This window comes from Crocuta crocuta, unplaced genomic scaffold (genome assembly GCF_008692635.1).
Source record: "Crocuta crocuta isolate KB4526 unplaced genomic scaffold, BGI_CrCroc_1.0 scaffold140, whole genome shotgun sequence".
Taxonomy (NCBI): Eukaryota; Metazoa; Chordata; class Mammalia; order Carnivora; family Hyaenidae; genus Crocuta; species Crocuta crocuta.
This window is the reverse complement of record NW_027527775.1, coordinates 7,572,840-7,590,634: the sequence shown is the minus strand read 5'-3', so window position 1 is coordinate 7,590,634 and position 17,795 is coordinate 7,572,840. Positions and strand designations below refer to the sequence as shown.

Below are 17,795 nucleotides of genomic sequence, written 5' to 3'. Positions count from 1 at the left end.
ACTAGGTAGAAACTAAGGAAATATGAATAAAGCATGAATGTTACTTAATAATAATATATGGCTTGATGAATCATTTATATATTACATCAATACATATTACATTAATTGTAACAAATATATGATACTAATGCAGTGTGCTAATAATAGGGAAAAACGGGTGTAGGATATACGGAAATACTTACATCTTTGCAATTTTTCTGAAATCTAAAACTGCTCTAAAATAAACCACATTTTAAAACAATGATACATGATGGGGGTGCCTGGGTGACTCAGTGGGTTAAGTGGCTGACTCTTGATTTTGGCTCTGGTCATAATCTAATGGCTGATGGATGCAAGCCCTAAGTCGGACTCAGTGCTGACAGCATAGAGCCTGCCTGGGATTCTCTCTCTTCCTCTTTCTCTGCCCCTCCCCCTGCTCTATCTCTCTTAAAATAAATTTTAAAAACTTAAAGAAAAGATACATGAAAAGTGGTCTGCACATTGTAAACATTCAGTATATGTGTGTTGACCTAATTAATTTTATTATCAGTACAGTTTCCCAAAATGAGGTAATGAATGGCTTCCCTGCCTGAGAAATTTTGTATAGTGAGCTAGCGTTATGGGAACTTCTCCAAATTCCTGTGGAGTTAGTTTCAGTCCTGAGAGGGAGTATAGAACATGTTTTTAGAATGAAAACAAACAGGTTTTTTTTTTTTCTTTTTAACATCTACAGTCTGGAACAAATATAGACTTGAACATTTGAGAGTAGGGAGCGACATGTGAGCACAAAGCGAATGTTGAAATGACTCACATCACAGAAGATAGAGATGCAGTGAACTGACTGATTAGTCACACCACCCTGCTCTAATTGTGATTACAAAAGCCAAACTTTTTATGGGCAACACCCAATGAGCCAGACTGAACAGGAGGAATTAAGAGAGTGTTTAAATAGGGGTGCTGTAGGATAACACCAGCCTCCCTGCCACACAGAACTTACTCCGAATGCAAGCCCAACAGCCTGGAGCAAAGTAGGGAAACACAACTCTTTCAAAGAGCTTAAGTAATCAAGTGACAGGAAACCCAAGAGCCACAGCCTATGAAGGGAGGGACGGACTCAGGGAACAGGGTTCTGGGAGCTCAATACAGGCAGGGTTTCTAGTCTTTACTCTCAGAGAGCTGAGTTCATGAGCTTTTTCTAGCTGGTGGGTTTTTTTTTTAAGTATTTCTTTTTCAGTAATTCTTTCCTCACTTGTCACTATTGTTCTATGTTGCCTTGTTACCTTTCACAATTAAGCAACCAAGCAAACCAAAGAAATTCCGTGTGTGAGAACTTGATAGAAAACAAATGAAAACCATATACGGGTGTGACTCTGCATAATGGCTTTGTTACGGAGGGATCTGAATAGGTAAATGTAAACGGGTGGGTTACAATAGGGATCTGTTTTCCTTCAAGCTGTAGGTATTAGAATTGGTAGAACTTTCAGGTGGGCGCGGGAAATGAAATTCTCCATTCTGCAAGTGAGAATGATTGATGATGAAGGCACAATGTCTCCCAAATAAAAGTGGACACATTTTGAGTGAATTTTGTTTACTACTAAGAATTATTTTGGGGCGCCTGGGTGGCTCATTTGGTTAAGAGTCTGACTTCGGCTCAGGTCATGACCTCATGGTTCATGGGTTCAATCCCCGTGTCGGGCTCTGTGCTGACAGCTAGCTCAGAGCCTGGAGCCTGTTTTGGATTCTGTGTCTCCCTCTCTCTCTGAACCTCCCCTGCTCATGCCATCTCTCTCTCAGAAATAAATGAAACATTAAAAAAAAATTTTTAAAGAATTATTTTGAAGGCACTTTGTAATATACAAATGGCTTTTGGTCCTGCATGGCTCAACAATATGGGTGAACAATAATTGTATCTCACATTTGTGTAGCCTCCTACATTTTAAAGAATGTTTCATGTGCTTTATCCCACTTGTTCTCATCTTGACATCCTTTTCATCTTAGCTCAATTTAACTTAGATCTTAGATACATAAAACTAGATCCTTCCAAGAAAAAAAGAAACCAGGATGAAGAACACAATAAAATATTAGAGATATTGAAATAGTTTAAAATACCTGGAATTACAGAGAAATCTAGAAGCTTTCCTTCTTTCCTGGATTTCATTCTTGGGTTGTGTCAGGAAATCTATAAACTGAGTCTCTTCTACAAAAGTCCCCTTCAGAAGCTTTTTAAAAATCATAATGCCCAGACCACACCCCAGAGCAAAGAAATCAGCATCTCTGGAGGTGAGATCCTAGTAACAATATTTGTAAATTTTCAGGTGATTTCAAAATGCAACCAAATTTGGGAACCACTATTCATATATATATATATTTCTCAGTCAAAAACAAAGTTGTGTGAGCCTTTTGGCATACTGAATTGGGGGGGTCATATCATTTGTAGTAATGTTTGAGGGATCAAAAGTAAAATTAGGCTCGAGAAAATATTTTACAGGTACTACCTAAAGCATTTCCCTCATGATTGCAATAGATTTGGGGTAGCAGAATTCTTTTAAACTTAAATGGGAGACAAGCATAATGAATCTAATTCGTAAATTACTTACAAACTGTATTTCTGCTAAGACACCAACTAACTTCGTGAATTACTGGGTGTGGATTAAGGAATGAATTCTTGAAAGAACATTTACAGTAACTGAATCACCTGCTGTCATAACAAATCAATGTCTTACCTAAGAGACTTTCAAATTCAGGAATAGAAAATGCTTTTAAATGAATTATAATGAGCACAATCTATAGTTAAATGACTTTGAGGAGTCAGTTGTTCAAGACTATATCCAAAATTCTCTAAATCTAGCTCTAACATTGACTCATGCATTGATCTTTAGGGATTTAGTTTTTTTGTACTTTACTTTTCCCATCTATAAAATGGAGTATTCACATCCATTTCATGGATGAATTGAAAGAATTAATTCTTTTTTTAAAAATTTTAAAAAATGTTTATTCTTGAGAGAGACAGAGACAGAGCATGAGCAGGGGAGGGGCAGAGAAAGAGAGGGAGACACAGAATCTGAAGCGGCTCCAGGCTCTGAGCTGTCAGCACAGATCCAGACACAAGGCTTGAACTCACGAACCTTGAGATCATGACCTGTCAGACGCTTAACCAACCGAGCCACCCAGACTCCCCTTGAAAGAATTCTTTATAATGCATTTGGAAGTTGAAAAATACATGTAATGAAATTCCATGAGAATTCCTACGGAGGTTGCTGAAGATATGGCTGAAGTGAATGAAAATGTTCATTTTCAACTTTGTCCATTCATTGATTCAACAAATAGTCAATTGTGACTTACTATGTGCCATGGCCTGGGCAGAGAAAAAAAATTCCCTGTCCTCATGAAATCATAGTTTTGTATGGGAAAGAGACAACAAACACAAACAAACATATACCAGGTAGTGATAAGCGCTTAGGGAAGGGATAGGAGGAGATGGGTAGAGGGATAGAGAGTTAAGCAGAGTGGTAGAGGGGATCCACTTTAATGGGAGTGGTTATGAGGGGCTCTAGGAAAGATTACAAGAAAAAGACAGGGATTGGGGGGGAGGTGCTCATGCAAACATCTTAGGAGAGAGATTTCTAAACAGAGAGAAACCATAACTGGAATGTGCTCAGGATCTTCAAGAATAAAACAAAGGCTATTACTGTATCTAGGACAGAGTGAGCGAGGGGGGTTATTTTAAATTAATATTCACTCATGCATCATAAAAGTCAAAGTAATATATACCTCGCTTTCTGTTCCAAGCAGATGGTGATGGTTTATAGGTCAGCATAGGAATTTCAAAAAGGGTAACCTGGGCATTCTTTTCTTAGTCAAATATTTATTAATACCCATTATATTCTAGGTTTTCAAAAGCCACAGATGTTGTCTGCAGGAAGTATATAGTTTAGAGAATGTAACTATATGTTCACCCTCAGTTTCAACAAACTCAACTATATTAGTATTAAGTTTGCAGTAGTGTTTAGGTAAATTCTATGGCAATGCTACATCATTTTTTTTTAACCTAACGAAGTTGCAAAGACAAAAGTGACCCCTTCATGGTAATGACACTGGAATGAGACTCCAAAGGACAACGTGTGTTTTCTCTATGCTCTCAAGGCACTGGATTTACTGATTAAGCGAAAAGATCATTCAAAAGAACACAGTAAGTTCTTTTTTAGAAGTTTATGTCTTACAGACTATAGTACTGAAAAAGGAAAACATTAAGATGTTTAACCAAAAAAGGAAGACAAGTTTTACAAAATAGTAAATATTTAAGGGAAACCCAAAAAGTACAGAAAATAACAAAATGGATAATGCATTTTGGTAAAAAAGTAAATCTATAAGCTATATTTTTATTTCATTTTACAGGTTAATGGCAATACATGCTTTGATGGCTTTGCTCTTTTTTTCTCTCTCTTTGAATTTAATCAACCCATGGCCACAATGGTTTCATCTATGCCCAAATGGTCAGTGTCATACCATTTTACCTGTAAATATTTCATTATGTATCTTTAAAAGAAAGCTTTTCCTTTTAATTTTTTTAAGTTTACTTATTTTGAGAGAGTGCGTGCACGCATGAGTGGGAGAGGGGCAGGGAGAAAAGGGGAGAGAGAGAACTCCAAGCAGACTATACATTGTCAGCATAGAGTCCGATATGGGGCTTGAACTCACAACTGTGAGATCATAACCTGACCCAAAATCAAGAGTCAGTCTCTTAACCAGCTGAGCCACCCACTTTCCCTAAAGGAAAGTCATAAGAAAAAAATAAAACAATACTTTCTTTACCAGTCAAGGTTTAAACGCTCCTTATTGTCTCGTAATTTTTTAAATTCAGTGGATTTTTTAAAATCACAGTAAAATAGGGCACCTGGGTGACTTAGTTGGTTGACCCTCTGATTTCTGCTCAGGTCATGATCTCCCCAGTTCATGGGTTCGAGCCCCACGTAGGGCTCTGTGCTGACAGCCAGCTCAGAGCCTGGAGCCTGTTTTGGATTCTGTGTCTCCCTCTCTCTCTCTCTCTCTGACCCTTCCCTGATCTCTCTCTCTCTCTCTCTCAGAAATAAATAAAACATTAAAAAGAAAAGAAGTGGAAAATTCACATTACAGTGCAACCATGTGCAGAATGTCTTCATTTTCCTAAAGAGAAATTTCATATTTATTAAACCATAACCCCCTAGTTCCTCCCACTCTTCTTCCCCAGGAGTATGACAGCCACCACTTTGCTTCCTGTCTCTCTGAATCTGACTACCCCAGATCCCTCACAGAAGTAGAATCATGCCGTAGCTGTCCCTGTAACTGGCCTATTTCACTGACCATAATATCCATGGTGTAGCGTGTGTCAGGATTTCCTTCCTTTTTAAGGCTGAACAATATTTCATTGTATGCATAACCCACATTTTGTTTATTCAGTTGTCTCATAATTCTTCTTAATGGTATTATTTCGGTCTTTATTTTGCAAAATCACTGAATTCTTTGGGGACAAAGCTGCTCAGAAAACACGGGGCAGTGATATGTTTCAAAACCCAAAGAGCTGAGGGATCTAAGAATCGAAGTTAGACCCTCATGGAAGTTTTGCCAATCCAAAGTTAACCTCTTTGGAAAGAAAAGCCAACTGCTCTCTGCACTTGCGGAGCCGGGCAAGTTTTTGGTTTAGTGGATGTGATATCTATCACATGATGAGACATCACTGTCGGGAGTCCGGAAGCCGCAAGGCTGGCTGTGTGTGCCCCATTTGGCAGGTCAGGAAAGAGAACCATGTTCTGGCATGTTGATTCAACACTTCTGGCAAAGATGCTTGCGAGTATTTGTTCCCAGACCGAATTTCCCAGTACATTTGAAAGTTGGCTTATAGGGAAACAACATTCCCGTCATCTGTATCATCAAGGCACTTTCCATGTGGTCTCTTGAAAGAATAGGTCATGTCAACTAGATGGACGTGAATAGATATTTTGCGTTACGGATGTCAGGCAGGAAATGAAAATCTGAAGAATCCAAATTCATTAAAGTTAATGATATATTGATGGGGTTAAGGTCTGGGGATTACAGTTCTATGACTTCTCCTGACTTTTTTCCAACCTATTCTTTAAAAATATTCTATCAAGGTTAATGTCAGGATCATATATGTAAAATTGCTCTTAACATATATTAGTGTTAAAATGTTTTATTTTTTATTTTTTATTATTTTCTTTTATAGTTTATTGTCACCCAGTGCTCAATTGTTAAAATATTTTGATTAGCTCAACTAAACTAGCAAATTGGGTCCAATTTCACATAACTGCAAAATTTCCATCATTGATGTGAAATATAATTGGTGAACCATTTTAATAAGTTTTTAGCATTTTGCAGATCTGCATACATAAACAAATCTCTCCTGTAGCAAAACTGCATATAAATGAGAGAGTAAATAATAGTAGTTACTTCACATTCCAATATTATAATTGGAAGACATAATAGTATTCACAAACTTAAGTGTGAGTAAACTGAACAGAATATAAAATAGGGTTCTCCAATCACTAGTTCCATAATAACATTAAGTAAAAGTACTATCCAAAATATGCCTAAATGGAAAACCATAGAATATTAACATCAAATGGAATTTAAAGATTATATAACTCAGGGGGCCATAATCCACTTTGGATTCTTGATTGAGGATCTGATAAAAACTATGTATCTTCTCTCTCAAAAAATGCATATCATTTTGTTTATAATTTCACATGTTTATAGACCATCTGATGCCCCAATTAAGCATTTGAGTAATTCAACTCCTTCCCTTTGCGGTTAGTGGAATTGAGAGTAATTGTGGCTACGTGGCCCATCTACAGTTATAGAGTGAGATAGGGTAGAGAGTACACTCTAGTTGCAAAGCGATATTTGCTATCACTTGGTTATGAAATGTCTAAGCAAGAGTTCACGTAAAGTGATTGATATGAGAGGTCCCAGTGGCCCAAATGTCCCCACTCAGTCTCTGACAGTGCGTCCAATTCTCATCTGTGGGGTCTTCAGGTAGCGTATTGGTGTTAACATGGACAAGACATTAAGCACTGGCCTCCATTCAAATGCTGGGTGAAGGCAAACTAGGGTCGGCTACAGAAGCCTGGATTCTCTCANTTTTAAATAGCCCAATGTAGGGCCTGAACTCAGGACCCTGACTGAGATCAATGGCTGAGCTGAGGTCAAGAGACTTATGCTTAACGTACTAAGCTACCCAGCTGTCCTGACATTGCTGCCTGTATGTGTTCGCCTACTTCGTCAAACACCAGCCCAACAGACCAGGGAGGAGGGGCTGGAGAAATGTGGTGTCAGCAAAGGGGGGGAGGGCAGAAAACTCTCCCAGGATTAAAGCTAAGCACAGGCAGCATTTTCAGAACTTCATGTGTTTCAAATATCTTTTGTAGCTGGAAGTGAGAGTTCTGGAAGTGTTTTGTATTGTAATCCTAGGCAACCATAGTCCTGATGTTGTTGAAATGTCTTTTAAAATGCTTAGTTTTTAAGAATCTCATGCAGTTAACATAGAGAAATGATACATGTTGGATAACAGTTGCTGTTAAGGTGAAGAAGGAAGCTTAGATTGATATTTCAGGTAAGAGAGGGATTTCCTTGTGAATGTATTTGCTCTCAAATAAATCATAAATTGAAATACAGAAATATAACATTAAACACAAGGAGTGCTTTTTCTAATTGCTTAAGCAAAGTATATGTACTTTTTTGCATGATGTTCTTTTATTTATTTTTTATTATTTATTTACTTATTTTAGAGAGAGAGAGTGTGTGTGTGAGTGGACCACAAGGCAGAGGGAGGAAGGGGGAGGGGGAAGAGAGACAGAGAGAGAGAAAGAGAGAGAGAATCTAAGCAGGCTCCATGCCCAACACAGAGCCTGACTTGGCTGGATCTCCCGACCCCAAGATCATGACCTGAGCTGAAATCAAGAGCCAGACACTCGACTAACTGAGCCACACAGGCACCCCTGAACGCCTTTCTTTTAAGACAGAACTTAATCTAGTGGTAAAGATAAGATCTATTATAGAAAATTTGGAAAACAAAAAAGGAAGAAAATAAAATTGTTGTAATTCCACCAAGCAGAGAAAACAGCTACTGACAATCTGATGCATATATTTTCAGGTTTTTTTTTTCTATTAATGTGCATTTGCATTCACAATACACATATATATGTGGGTATGTACATATCTCTTTACATCAAAGTCAGGTCCTGCTTTATATGAAGAACTATATCATGATATTTTCAACAAATGTAACAACATAGGTATTTTTAAAGTCATTACACTTTTTTGGAAAACAATTTCTAATGGCTACCTAGATTCTATGCTATAGACATGCCAGGATTTATTTAGTCATTACTCTATTACTGAAAATCCAGAATGTTTCCAATTTTCTCCACTTAATACTATTGCATGTGGATCTTTGGATCCATCTCTACTTCTTTAGAACAATTCTAAGGGAGTAGAATATTTCTTTAGGGCTTTGCTGCTCATTATTAAAGTTGTGCCAATGTACTCCTAGCCATGATTCAAACTGAGAGTGCTCTGTTTCCTTATTCTTTTATTTACATTGTTTGTTCACTGTTTTGCTTTTTTCACTTTTTATTGTATTTGTATGCAATCATGGGTATTAACTAAACTTACGGTGGTAGTCATAATACACATAAGTCAAACCATTTTGTTGTATACTTTAAGCTCACACAGTGATGTATGTAACTTANGGTAGGCTAAATGTGGTCTCCTATTTTAATTTTTATTACTTTGATTACAGTTGAGATTAAACTATTTTTTGAGATGCCTCGAGTGCCTCAGTCGGTTAAATGTCCAGCTATTGATTTCAGCTCAGGGGACACATATGGGGGGTTTTCTGAGTGGAGGCTGAAGTTTTGGAATTAAAGTCCTCAGCACCTCTGGTTTCCCAAAGATACTTCCATTCTCATTGCTAGGATTATGCATTTTCTCAATAAACCCATGAATCGTAGTTTCAAAAGCAGTCCTAACACAGAATCTCGTTGTATTGATCCATATGTTGTCTTTTTAAATGCTGTTGAGACTGACTTTGAACTATCTTACATGGCTGGCTACAGTCAGAAAGGCTTCTAGTTCATGATTATGTTCTTATTCTGCTTTTCTCTAGGCAACCTTGGCCGGAAGCCTATCTCCTTCTTGCTCTCATTGCACTTTCTCTGAAGGCTGAAAGAAGCGAACACACTTTCACATATTCTCCCTTTGTTCCCAGGACTATTCACTTCTCACCCTGTCTGCTTCGACATATCCCTTTTCTTTAATGGTCTGTAACTTGCAAACTTGCTTTCAGATACAAATTTCTATGCTAAGATTCTCCTGGTTTCAAAAGGAAACCAATTCAAGGTACTCTAGCAAAAGCAGGGGATTTATTGTAAGTCTTTAGGGCAGGGAATGTAGCCAAGCTTCATCAGTCCCAGGCAAGAAACCAAAATGTTGTTGGCAATTCAAGACATTGTGCTCTCTCTCATATCTGCTATCATTTCATGGCTGCCTTTTCCTTTCATGATGGACTGGCTTTCCTCTCTTCCTGCGCTCCTCTGATAGTCTAGACCCAGCTGCTCCTGGTTTCCAGCTTACCATCTGGGCCCACAGAAAGACTAACTTTCTTCTCTCAGTCCTGAGGGGTAGCAGACTTTGCGCCCCAGAACACGGCACTTGAACATAAGGATTATTTTGAGCTGAAGGCAACTGAAGAGCGGATACAAGAAAAGCTTGTATCTTGTCTAAAAGCAGGACAGAAGTTGATAAAGGTATCCCTCTCCACCAGGCAGGGCAAAGGTTAATCCCGCGGGGGTGGGGTGGGGTGGGGGGGACAACTTTAGACCCTCATCAATGGGGAAGGCACTGATTTAAATGTGCATATCAATCTCACCGCCCCTTGCCAGTGTTCCCCACATCCTTCTTCTGCCTTCAGCTAAAGACGCCATATGAGCCATAGTTGTCAGCCACTGCTTTGAATTACTCGCTTTCTTCTGGGTATCTCCTGTTTATACATGAAGTATACATATTCATAGCTTCTGTTTGTTTTTCTCTTGTTAATCTATCCTTTATTATACACAGAGGCCTTGGCCAAGAACTCAGGAGGAAACACGGAAAATTATTTTTCCTCCCTTACAAACTTAAACTCCTAGGATAAAGCTCTCATAATTGTTTTCCAGTTATTCTCGGGGAAAATTTTTATTTAATTTGTGCATCACCTTAAACTTGTTTTAAAAGGCTTATTTTAAAAAGCCATTGTGAAAAAAAAAGAATAATAAATGGAATATTCTGTGCTAGAACAAAACTGAAATTCCTCATGCATAAACTTCATCCTCTTAGTTTTGAAAATGTTAATTAAATGTCAATATAATTGTGTTCCAGAACCACAAAGACCATCAAACAGAATTATGTCTTACAGAGGAAGGGAAAAGCTTCCTCAGATTGTTCTTTAACGTCTGAAGAGCTACTGGAGTTCCGGAACAAAGGAACAAAACTCCGGATTCTGCTAGACTTCCCTCAAATCTGTGCTGAGAATTTTGAAAAGGACAGTATTTTTAACTTATCAGAGGACCACGCTTTTGAAGACTGTCTTAATCAAGAGTAGACAATACTGGAGTTTTCCACCCTGATGAAGACAACAGAGAGAGACAGCTTCTTCAGTTAGCTTGTATTCAGGTGCCCTGCATGGAGCCTTATGGAAATATTTATTGGATGAATAATGAAGCCACGGCCAACTCTGATGCTCATATTTCAACACTCCGTAGTTCCTGATATTTACATGGCATTGGTCCAAGGCATTTCACCATTTCATAGGATGAAATAGGTTAGGTAGAGATTCAGGTTTTATTGTTCTGTATTACAGAAGAGGAAAGAGAAACTCCTTTTTTCCTACACGAGTAATAAACTATCAGGAAGAACATAAATGGTAACTTTGGCTTCCCTATCTTTTGATAAATTCATGGCTTTATTATAATAATAGTCAAGACTGTAGTTCTATGGGAAGACTTTGCATTTTCTTTTAATGTTAATTTTTTTTGAGAGAGAGAGATGGTGCATGTGAGCAGGGGAGAAGGGGAGAGAGAGAGGGAGAGAAAGAGAATCCCATGCAGGCTCTGCGCTGTCAGCGTGGGAATCAAGAGTCAGATGCTGAACAGACTGAGCCACCCTGGTACCCCAAGACCTTGTATGTTTGATGGTATGCTGGGCTTTATGATATGTGTTCTGTGTCACTGTAGATATATATCAGCAGAGACTTTTCATCTTAGAAATACAGTTTCACAAGGAGGATGCAATATTCCTGTGTCATTTATTTAAAAACTAGCAGTTAACTAAATTCAAAAGTGAAATTAAATGAAAATACTTAAAAATGAAAAGTATTTTTCAGAGGGGCACCAGGGTGGCTCAGTTGGTTAATCATCCGACTCTTGATCTGACTTCATGATCTCGCCGTTCCTGATATCAAGCCTCGAGTCAGGCTCCATCATGGAGCCTGCTTGAGATTCTCTCTCTCTCTCTCTCTCTCTCTCTCTCTCTGTGTGTGTGTGTGTGTGTTTGTCTTTCTCTGCCCCTCTCCTGCTCTCTCTCTCTCTGTCAAAATAAATTTTAAAAAATGAAAAATATTTTTCAAATCTGTGCAGATGGAAGCAAAGTCTGAAACCTTCTGTCTTACTGTCACTAAATCCCATGAACAAACTTACTACATTTCAGGCTAGTAACCAAAGCTGTACTGCCAGGCCTGCACAGCTGGGGCACACACCTCCTTTAAGGGAGGGGGCAGAACCCGAAACCATCTGACTGCCTCTCACCATCCGGGGTCTGCTGGAGCAGTGCCTTGGTCTACCTTTTTCACAAAGATGCACCATATAGTGGCTCCCTGTTTACGGTTCACCTTCAGCATTAGGCACAAAAGGGGTGGGGGGGGGCATCCTCTCTGCTCTCCATCCTCCTTATTTCCTCCTCCAAGTGCCAAGTGTGCTATAGTTAGTGCCATTTTCCATAACTATTTCACAGATGTTACTCATTTATCTTTGTCTGGAATAATTTGCCATCTCTCTCTCTCTCTCTCTCTCTCTTTTTTTCCCCCAAAAGAGGATGTTTGCAACAGGATTGGGGCTGAGAATGATGAGGGATGGGGTGGGGGCTCAGGGACCCTGCTACTTCCAGAGCCCCAGGGCAAGTTCTAGAATTCTAGGTGGCATTGTGGCCAACCCTTCAGCCTTTGAAATAGTCTGGATCCTGCAGACTGTCTTCAGCTGAAAGTACTTCCAACGGATGCTAAAAATACACTGCAGTTTATTTTCCTCAGTAGGGAGCATATGTGGTCCTGCTTGACCTGGAAACACAAAGAGATCCAATGTTGAATTGAATGCTACCCGTTCCAAGATAAATTTGTTTTCCGTAGAGCAGGGGAAAGAAAAAACAACAGACATATTGGTACAATTTTGTCTTTGCTCTCCGGGGGAGTCAGTGTCTTGAACACATTTTTTTAATGCTCTGTTGGTAGTTAAGTGACCACTCAGACTTCTTAGCCAATGCTGATTTAAACTGGCTTACATTCAAATCAGATGGTGAAGTCCAAAGAGGAGTAAGAAAAGTTGAAGTTTATTTCCCCCCTAAACAAAAGATGTCAGATTCTTCGTACTTAATCTTAGCTTGATAATTTAGTTTTCTACCTTTCTCATTTTTTTTCCCCTTAATGCTCTTCCCAGAAGACACAATCTGAAATGCCTTCCATAGTATTATGGACACTTGTATTAAATCCTTTCTCTCCAAATAGACAAACAAGTCAAACACATTATTTACAAATGGCAGAGACATTTCGTTTCCTGCTGTAACATTTAAGAATAGATGTTAAACCCATTTCTTATAGTTCGGTGATAGTGTTTGTTTAGAGATTTCGGTTGTCCAATATGGCGTTCTTCAGTGCTGTAAGAGCAAAGTTCAATTTCCCCAGCTGGTACCACTTCTTATAGCTTAACATCCACAGTCTGCTGACAGTGGACAAGACTCATTTCTCTCCCCAAGAAATAGCACTGTGATTAAAACATGAGTTTTGGATTCTGCCCCTTTTGGAGTCTGGATTCTGCCACTCGATAGCTCTGCCTTCATTTTTCTCTATCTGTAAAATGAGGGGAAAAGTGAACAAGGTGCTTGTGAAGATTAAGTGAAACCTTGCACAAAGAGCTTACAGCACAGTGTCTGAGCACATAGACAATCTTTAATACATATTAGTTTCTATTATGAGTGATTATTCTTTGACATACCAAAGAGGTGACATGACTTCCAAGATGCTCTGTGGTTAAACTGTCCAATGTCGATTCTTAAGGCTTTCTTTCTTTTTTTTTTAAAGATTTTATTTTTACATAATCTCTACACCCAACATGGGGTTTGAATTTACAATCTTAAGATGCATCAACGGAGCCAACCGGGCGCCCCCTTAAGGCTTTATTTCTAATCCTCTTTTTCACCACAAGCCTAAAACCTTCTTTGCCTCTCTGTTTTTCTCTGGATATCCTCCACTTCTGTCTCCAGCAAAACCAAACCAAGAAGGGTATGGCTTGATTAAAATCATGGAGGTGAGATTTTCTCTTATTTACCTTTAGCCAGGTACAAAGGAGCAATTTTGTTGCTATTATTTTTTAAAACAAAATATTAGCTGGACCTAAGATTAGAAGAAAGGAGAATGTGGGAAGCCCTTCCTGCTTATCACGATAAAGGCAGCATATACTCGGCCTCTCCAGACTCTGCGGAGAAAAGTAAATTTCTCATGAAATGCTGTACCTCTAGGTAATCTACACAGCCAGTTTCCATCCTCCAAAGCCAGTTCAAACCTCAAGTCCACGAATGTCCTGAAATTGGAACTGTTTTGAAAGTTTAAGGTAGCTGAAGCCACTAAAGTGATGCATTTCTGGGAAGCTGAGCTTTCTCAATGCCTGAACAGTAAGGAGAAAGCAAGAAAAAGGGCTCTTTGGAAAGACCAAGTGTGTTTGCTAACTGTGCTAGTTTCCCAGGAACACCCTGGTTTTAGGTGCAGGATACCTCCTACCCTGGGAAACCCCCTCATCTTGGGCACATGGGGACATTTGGTTATCCTAGAAGAGAGGCTTGATTAAGCTGTGTCGGATAACATTAAAATTCTGTGGAAAAAGGTACTTACATGATTTTCCAAATTAAGCATTTTTTAAAGATTTTTAAAATTATTGTTAAGTAATCTTTATGCCCAAAGTGGGGCTCGAACTCATGACCCTGACATTGAGATGCGTTTGCTCCTCCAACTGGGCCAGTCAGATGTCCCCAAATTAAGCATTAAAAAATTTTTGTGATGCTTATTTTTGAGAGAGAGAGAGAGAGAGCGCGTGAGCACGCGCGAGCATGCGTGGGGGAGGGGTAGAGAGTGGGAGGGAGACACAGAATCTGAAGCAGCCTCCAGGCTCTGAGCTCTCAGCACAGAGCCCGACAGAGGGCTCGAATCCATGAATTGTGAGATCCTCATGACCCGAGCTGAAGTCAGACACGCAACTGACTGAGCCACCCAAGCACCCCAGTATTCTTAATATAAATAGAGTAACGTAAACAGGAAGAGCATAATGACTAAATATTTTCATAAGAAGCTATCCATATCGAGGTGAGTTCTAGCCGGTTTGTCCATGTAGTTGCAGCAGTGGTTCATTGCACAGCCTTAGCCTACTGGCAAACCTGATTCCTATAAGGAAATAATTAGCCTTTGTAAGGCTCTTTTTGAAAACCCAAAACTTAACGTGACGCCAAATATCCTCCGGGCCAAGGAGGGAGAACGTTTCCAAAATGGAGTTGCTGAAACTTAGTCACAATGGGAAGCCAAGGAAGAAGGGTGAGCTCACCTTTGGGAGTGGTGCTGCTGGCCTGAGGGGGATGGAAGCCAGATGGCCAGGCCCAAGGAGGGGACCCGTGGAGAGGAGCCTGACCACTGGCCCCAGACTACTTATGTAAGATATATGACGGGGAGAAGAAGTAAAGCAATGAGATAATAGCTAGCAGTTAGCAAGGTCAAGAGGAAAATTCGGCAAGATGGAGGAAAGTTGAGTGTGTTGAAGACAGAGTGAAAGAAATCCAAGATGAAGGCTTATTTGGAGCTTGTGGCTAGTCTTAGCAAAGGGTGAGACCAGAGTAACCCTGCCACCAGGGCCACTTACCCCATTACTGACAGCCATGTCTTCCTTGCTTAAGATGCAGCCTCCTCAAATGTGCGCTCCCATTCTCCAGAAACAGCGGGTGCCTCAGGAGAGGCTGTCCTCCAGGAGGGAGCCCATATGTGTAGAATGCCATTGCCATCAGATGGCAGCAGTGAAAATGAAAATAGTCTCAGAGTAAGAAAAATAGCGTAAATTAAAATATTTGCAAAGTTTATAGATTAGGTCTATGACACTAAACATCCAAGGCAAGAACATTTTGAATAATCAGGATCCCTCTTCTCCAAACTGAGGTGATTGCTTTTTGCTTTCAGGAAAACCCTAATGTGCAGGGCCAGCACTAACATTTGCAGAGCCTGGGGCAGAACAATAAACAGAGGTCCATATTCTATATGCCTAAGTATCTAAATGTGCTACATTCGGCTAACAAATGTGGCATATCCACGCCCCCTCTCATCCTAACCTGGGCTCCATCCCACACAGGGAGGGGACTGGCACACACGGACGGAGGTCAGGTATGTACACAGAAACAACTCCTGAATGACTGTAAAGGACTGCCTCCACCTTCCCCAGTGTTTGCCCCCGGAATTGAGGGGTTTTCATACCAAAAGTGTTCTGGAAGGTTGAAGGAGCATTCCACCTTCCTCACTGGCCCATCAGGAACTTTTCCACAAGCGGGGTGTGTGTGGCTAAGGAGGACCAGATGTGGCGAGGTTGGGTGCCCAGGGCAGGGTTTTTCTTGCCTGGATTTAAGAGCCATACAGGACACAATTTACCTTCCTGGAGTTTTATTTTATCATTGTATTCTTCTGATTTGACTTTTTAGTTTTTAGCATAATGACTCTCAAAGAGTCTTGAACTGGACATTACAAGGCTTCCTACATGACTGACTGCAATAACACAGAGCAGGTGAAGGGGCTCAGAAAGAATTGTTTCTGATAAGCATTCACCCCCAGGCATGAGTGTTGCAGCGAGGGCTGAGAGGTCCCAAACAGGTCATTCTCTAGTCCTATCAGCTCTCATTATCAGATAAAGAAAATCACAGATTACCTCCTGACAAAGGAGAGCACTGTTTTCAAAGACATTTAAAATGGAAGTATAATTTTCTGATGGCTTCTAAAGGGGGACAGTTTGGGGGCCCCTGGGTGGCTCAGTCAGTTAAGCGGCTGCCTTCGGCTTAGGTCATGATCTCATGGTTCATGAGTTCAAGCCCTGCAGTGGGCTCTCTGCTGACAGCTCAGAGCCTGGAGTCTGCTTTGGATTTTGTGTCTCCCTCTCTCTCTGTCCCTCCTCCGACCACACACACACACACACACACACACACACACACACACACACAGAGTCTCTCTCTCTCTCAAAAATAAATAAACATTAAAAAATATAATGGGGAAACAGTTCAGCACAAGTCATTTAGATCTAATCCAAACCACTTTAGGACTTCAGGTTAGCCACTGAAAGTGAGGGAAGGAGCTGATGCCTTCTCCAATCTCCTTCCTGAGCCTGAGCTTCACATATGGGTTGGAAGGAGCTAACGGTGGAGAATTTAGGGTCTTAAGAACACCATGAAGATGATGCACCATGGGAATAACCCACATGGGGAGTTAGTAAACTGGGCTCTGCCCTTTACCTGGTTGGCTGATTGAGAAGTTGCTTATTGAGGACCTGTTTACTCTGCGGGGCAGCGGGGAGAAGGTCAGTTCAGGTAATCTAGAGTGTTTCTTAGGTTGGGAGGCTGGGGGAAGCCTTGAGCAATGTGATCTCCCGGGAAGTTTCTTCAGAACACAGCTCAGCTCTCCCTGCTGACTACCCACATTTCACCTGCGGTGTGGGAGAGGCCTGGCCCCAGGAGCCACTTACAAGACGTAGGACCCATGCTTGATAACCATCCCTGGGGCAAATTTCCAGACTGAGATGTTCAGTAGCTCTCTTTGAAGAGACAAACTATTACTACTTAGATAACTGCACCAAATATGGGTCCCCAAATGATGGCAACCTCATGTGAAGAGAGAGCAATTAGTGTGCTAAGTGGTGCATTTAACCAATCATATTTAGTCTTATGTCTCTGAAAACTATTTGCTTCATTATTAACCAATTCAGAGGCAGTGATGGAAGTGATATCCAGTTACCTAATGGGTTTTGAGGTTTTGGTAAATTCTTTTCTTTTTAATGTTTATTTATTTTTTGAGAGACTGACAGAGCCTGAATGGGGGAGGAAGACACAGAATCCCAAGCAGGCTCCAGGCCCCAAGCTGTCAGCCCAGAGCCCCATTATGGCTGCAACCCACAGCCCTGAAATCATGACCTGAGTCCAAGCCCGACGCTTAACCAACTGAGCCACCCAGGCGCCCCGAGGTTTGGGTAAATTCTGAAGAAATTAATTACTTAGCGTAGATATGATCTCACATACCTCACATAACGCCCTCACAGAGGACAAATAAGCCTTAAGACTGAGCACTGGGCTGTGAATTTTGCCTGAAACAGCTTGCCATTTTCTTGAACCAGCAGTAAAAATACTGTAGAATGGGGATATGGGATTTGTTTCACGGGGTCGTTGTGGGCATAAATGGACCATCCTACGTGAAAAAGCCCTTGCTTTGCTTCCCCCCTTCCATGCCCCTC

General features: G+C 40.4%; 1 protein-coding gene across 1 annotated transcript in view; it reads left to right on the top strand.

The window, feature by feature from the left end:
• MFHAS1 (multifunctional ROCO family signaling regulator 1) overlaps positions 1 to 17,795 on the top strand; it is a 126,316-nt gene that overhangs the window by 11,917 nt on the left and 96,604 nt on the right. The window lies entirely within an intron of this gene.